Source organism: Etheostoma cragini, chromosome 1, assembly GCF_013103735.1.
Source record: "Etheostoma cragini isolate CJK2018 chromosome 1, CSU_Ecrag_1.0, whole genome shotgun sequence".
NCBI classification, from domain to species: Eukaryota; Metazoa; Chordata; class Actinopteri; order Perciformes; family Percidae; genus Etheostoma; species Etheostoma cragini.
Window position 1 is genome coordinate 34,087,966 of NC_048407.1, and position 5,683 is coordinate 34,093,648.

Here is a 5,683-nt window from a genome sequence, read left to right on the forward strand (position 1 = left end):
TGAATGAAGTCATAGGAGTAGTTCGGCTCTTTGGGGTAAGCCATGTTCAGTACATAGATGACTCCCAGCATCATTGCATGTGCTTGGGCTACAGATCCAGTGTCGTCCATCCAATGATTACTCCTTCAACGTTAATGCCAATATCATCGTGAGCTCCAATTTCTCCATGCTCCTCGTTGATGACATATATGCCCATGGTGGATTTTTGCAGGTCTCTCCGGATGTCATCGCCTTCAATGTCCTGTATGTTTGAAGAAAATAGGGGAAAAGAGAAAACATATTTATGTAAAAGATTTTAATGACATCAAATTCTAAATCGCTTAATTTTTTTGAAAGTTTTGATGCTGGTCAGTAAAACAATTATTGTACATATGAATGGCACATTCACAGATTTTTGTTTTTATTGTACTGTGGATAATATTTAATATTCAGTAAGAATCAATGGGTTTGGAGCTGAAGTCAGAACGTATTGAAAGATGGACTAACACATGGATGGTTTTGGTCTTTTAATTGAATTGATTTTTATACATATATTCTCAACCTTATGGCTACTTATAAAAGGTAAAAATGATTTTTTTTAAATAATACTTGTGTATTAATTAATGTTAATGTCTTTGTCATCAACAGTTTAAAACATAAAACACTAGTATAATCCTTATGATCCTCTGTAGGGACACGTTTCAGTGGCTAGAGAATTTTTCAAGTGCAGTGTGCAGTAGTTTATTTAAATAAACAGCAGGCTTCCACACTATCATAGCCCTAGACCCCGAAACACGACAGAGTGAACACATTGACAAAACTACAGTTGCCATTGTTGTGGTGTCAACAAACTTATTCTGTTATGCATCAGGTTTGTTTTTGTTGATTTTTCCTTTAAATCACATTGGGAAAGCCATTTTCTTCTATTAACTAGTGGGTTAGTGACATTAGGCTCTTAAAACATTTTCTATAATACAAGACAGTACATGTGACTAACAAATGCGATTACAATTACTTACCTTATACTCCTGATGAGATGTCCAACATCCTCGCCAAGGTAGCTCCAAAGTGCCTTTAGGACTGCTGCCCTTTTAGGATTGACATCAGTTGTCGCCTGTTTAAAAGGATAACAATTATTATATTCCTAAATACATAAATTATTAGAAACATGTGGTAACTGCAAAATATATACACACACTGACTTTATTATACAAAATGTAAATGGACAGCCCCATTTTGCAAATGAATGTTATTGAATTGTGACTTAATATTGATTAAGTGTCAGGTCTGATTGTGTAGGGCGATAGCACTATTGTAACTTCTACTTTTTCAGGGAAGTTTTAGTGAGAGCAATGCTCTCTTCTTCACGGTTAACACCTAGAAGCTGCTAGTACAACTAGTCGGATCTGCACTACTGAGGATTAAGTTCACTTTCCCCACCTGGGTATTGAAATGGCACAAAGCTTCTTCTCTAACCTGTATGCCATTACTGCCTTATTAAGGCATCATCGGTACTTAGAAATGCGTCTCGATTTTTTTTATTTATACAGCACCTTTCAAAACACGGTTACAAAGTGATTTATATGGTTGAACCAGAATTAAGAAAAACCAAATCAGACAAGTGCCTACGTGGAAAGCCATAAGGCACCTCCAGGGAAAACATTTCCGAGACAGAGAGCAGCCTAGTTACCTTTATTCTTTAGCCGGGACTTAGGGACCTACAAATAATCAAGAATAGGTACAGTAAATTTCATTGAGTTGCTCCACAGTGTATATTTTTTCTACTACAATGTATACACGTTTACCTCTTGCAAGATCGCCAGATGTGTGGCTAGTTTCTGGCCAGAAACACCTCCCCAGCTGGGTTGACCAACTGCACCATGAAGGTTGTTTTAAGTGGGATTGTTGTTATGCGCTGGAATTCAGCATTTATCTGTTATACACAAGAAAAAATAACAGAAGATAAAGAGTACTGTGTTCAGCCATTGATGTAATATTTTGTAGCTACTGTATGATTAAAGACTACTTTGACCTCAATATTAAAGACAATAATTAGTCACATGTATTGCTATTAATCAAGGGCAATGGAAATCAAAACTTATTTAAACTTGAAAAAAAAAGTAATTGTCCAGTAATTACAAACTTGCCCAAACTAATTTTTGTCCAAGTCCACATTTTAAAGTATCTTATTATTAAAATTATTTTTAAAAAATGGCAGATTAAAAGGGTGGAAGTGGACGGACAGACATGTAATTCATTTTCAGGAAAGTTTTTTTAATTTATTAAACTTATTTATGTATTTACTTCTGGACAAATTTCTTGCAAGTGTGTTATGTCTCGGATGAGCGATTATAAATGACTTTGGAGCATGTAGAAATTACAACCCAAAATCTAATGCTTTTAACGCTTTAGTAGATGCTACAAGCAGACAGACAGGACATTTCATGTAAAGACGAGGAGAATGAAGTTTATGGAAATTGTGTGAATTTAAGTTGAAAACAGATTTGGTTCCAGTATTTTTCATGTTCCACTTCTATACTAAAAGTATGTGCGTGACTTAATAAGTCTTAGTTTTTAGAGCAGAAACTAAGTTAAACAAAATTAACATGCTAGCTAAACCAACCTTCTTATCCCTGTTGTCATCTGCCTAGAACTTCAGAACCTTAACTGGTCTTTTAATTGGACTGTGGGCTATGGTCGTGTTCTGCTAAACCTCTGCAAAGCTGCTGCTAGTTAGTTATTAAACATTAGCATGCCTCCACTTTTGAAAATATACTTTAACCTCACCTTTACGTTTTAAGCTTGGTTTTTTGTGTTAAGCAAGTCAGAAACAGTCCTTGACTAGCGTTACCTTGAACCACGCAGTAAAGAGAAGCTTGTTTTTTTTCTTACCGGTATTCCGCGAAGACCTGCCTTTGATTGGCTAGTGTTCGTTTCCTTCGTTGTTTTGGTTGGTTAGGTCTAGTCGATGTCACAGTCGGAGCCAATCATAGGCAGATTAGGGGCGGGTCTTCGAGGAATACGGGTGTCAAAAAAATAGTTGCCTTTGAAGAAACGGTAAAGGGAAGGTCCTGAGAATAACTTAAACGTTCATATTAAACACTTACAATATCAATGTTTGCTTACACAAAGCCACAACTTTTATTTATTTCCTCATGAAGCACTATCTGATGATTTTTTTCGCTTTTATGAAATCTGCTCTTAGCCTGAAGCTGCACCCTGTGTCTGCCACTCCTGTTGTGTTTTGAATTAGGCTAACGGTCACTCAGGCACGCACCTACCTACTGCTGCCATTATGTAGAATCATAAGTGATTGCTTTTAGGGCACATTAAGTACATTTTACTGACATGATTTCACAGGTGTATTTTGTCTTTATGTTAACACATTGACAAGATTAGAAAACATGCTCACAGCAAGATAGGAGTAAAGTAGGCTAGCTAACGGTAGTCTACAAGCCCAGCTGGCAGGAAAGTGAAGATGCGATTAAACCGTCAATTAACATTAGTCAACCTGTTTATTCAATGCCTACAAACTAACACATAAGTCTAACAAGACTAAGACTAACACTGAATTTATTGAATTCATGCATTTAACTTGAAAGCTAGCTCTAACGTTAGCTTAAAATAGTAAGATAAATCTGTTACAATTAAGTCAACTTACTACTAAAATAGTCGCTCTAACTCTAGCTAATGTTAATTTATCAAAACACAAACTGATAGCATTGGCTTGTTTTAACAGAACACTGTTAAAGTAAAAAATATAACACACCAATGATTATAAATTGCTTACTTACCAAAAATGCAGAGCAATGGACCCAGCATTCATGCAGCTACCAACGAGTGGATAACGTACAATCCGCGCCTTCAGAACAAAGTGGCGGCATGTGTCTGCACATGCGCAGATCAGACAGTATGTGGAAATGAAAATGTACATATTTTTTTTCTAATTACTTTTAATTGACTTAAATTAACTTGTTTTAATAAAGGGCAGTGCTTTTAAAAATTAAGTATAAAAAGTAAGTAGGATTTAATAACACATTCCAATTTATTAAATAAACCAGACTAAAAACATGTAACATTTACAAGGGGTCAGAATCATTTTTTTCAGTGTGGAGTCTGCAGCTTCAGGGTCGAAAAGCACCGACGAGTGATGCGCTCACCCGTTACCATGGTGATGCACTGACCTGTTACCATGGCGACGACAGCCGGCCGAGCCCCCATCTCGCATCTGACCCTCGTCCCAAAAACTTTCTAAATCAGAAATTTGGGTTTTCTAGGTAGTCTGTCGGACACTAGACTGTCCGAAGACCACCTAACCCGTGACACTGCGTGAGAAGCTTTCTGGTAATTACCTAACCCTTAATTGTATGGAATCCACGTCAAATTAACCGATTTCGACTTTTTACAAGAGGAAAAATGGCATAAGTCCCATTATTTTAAAAAGTGACAAAAGGTTCACAAAAGTAAAAAAAAGCCAATGGAATTGAATTTATGGTCAATAAACCTCATTTATATGAAATTATACCTAATGTTTGAGTTAGAAAAGCAGAAATTAGGAATTATTGAGACTAAAATTAAAGGAATGGATGTTGATGATAATCACAGACTGGAATATGTCAACTTTTACTCAATACTATTTCAAAAACACTTCCATTTGTTTTACAATGCTATAAAATTGAATAAGAAAAATAAAAAAGGGACTAAAATGTGAACAAATGTCAAATAATTGAATTTCAGTGTTTTTGTCAATTTTTTTGCATTTGGATAAAAATATTATTTAAAAAAATAATAATAATTCAAAAATAAAAACAAATTGCCAAAAAAGACAAATGTTAATTAAAGTGACTAAAATGTGAACAAATTAAAAAAAAATGAATTAAAAAAACAAAAAGGGACCCTAATATGTGAAAAAATGGACGAATATAATAATAATAATATATATTTTGGGGGGGAAATCCAAGATTTAAAAAAAAAAAAACTCAAAATCATCGGGGGAAAGACACAAAAGAGTCAAAAAAGACGACGTAACGTTGATAAAAAGGATTTAATTTTATGTTTCGATTCAGAAAAACCAAATCAACCCTTTTATTGGTGCTTTTTATGAATGTTTTTCTTACGTTTTTGTCCCTTTCTTCAACGCTACGATTACAAAACGCTAAGAAAAAGTTGACAAACGTTTAAAAATGGACAAAAACACATTTTAATTTTTACTCCGAAAAACAAAAAATGTCCAGGTTGACGAGAAGACAACACGAGATTTTAACCCTCGTGTCGTCTTCCCGTCTGAATTGAAAATCAACAAATTTTGTTGACGCTTTTTTTCGATGTGTTTCTTACGTTTTTGTCCCTTTCTTCAACGCTACGACTTTAAAACGTTCAGAAAAAGTCAACAAACGTTGAATAAAATTATCGGGGGGAAAAGAATAAAATGACAAAAATGTGAAAAAATTTTCAATTATTGAATTTGAGTGTTTTTTTCAATTTTTTTAGCATTTGGATGAAAATATTATTTAAAAAAAAATTAAATTAAAAAATAAAAACAAACTGTCAATTAAAGTTAAAAAAAAATTTGAACAAATATAAAAAAATGAATTAAAAAAAAAAAATACTTTTAATTTTGGGGAAAATCCCACAAAAATTCAAAAAAACATGTAAATAATCACTACTTTTAGTGTGTATAGAGCAGCATATCTCCACCAGACTC

At 34.1% G+C, this 5,683-nt stretch overlaps 1 long non-coding RNA gene across 1 annotated transcript; it reads right to left on the minus strand.

Moving 5' to 3' along the window:
- Positions 1–118: 118 nt before the first annotated feature.
- Positions 119–1,836, minus strand: LOC117948018. Its single transcript, XR_004657379.1, has 3 exons — positions 1,785–1,836; positions 999–1,093; positions 119–241 (listed from the first exon to the last, which is right to left on the minus strand). It is a non-coding gene; the product is annotated as an uncharacterized LOC117948018 (long non-coding RNA).
- Between the last annotated feature and the right edge of the window lie 3,847 nt (positions 1,837–5,683).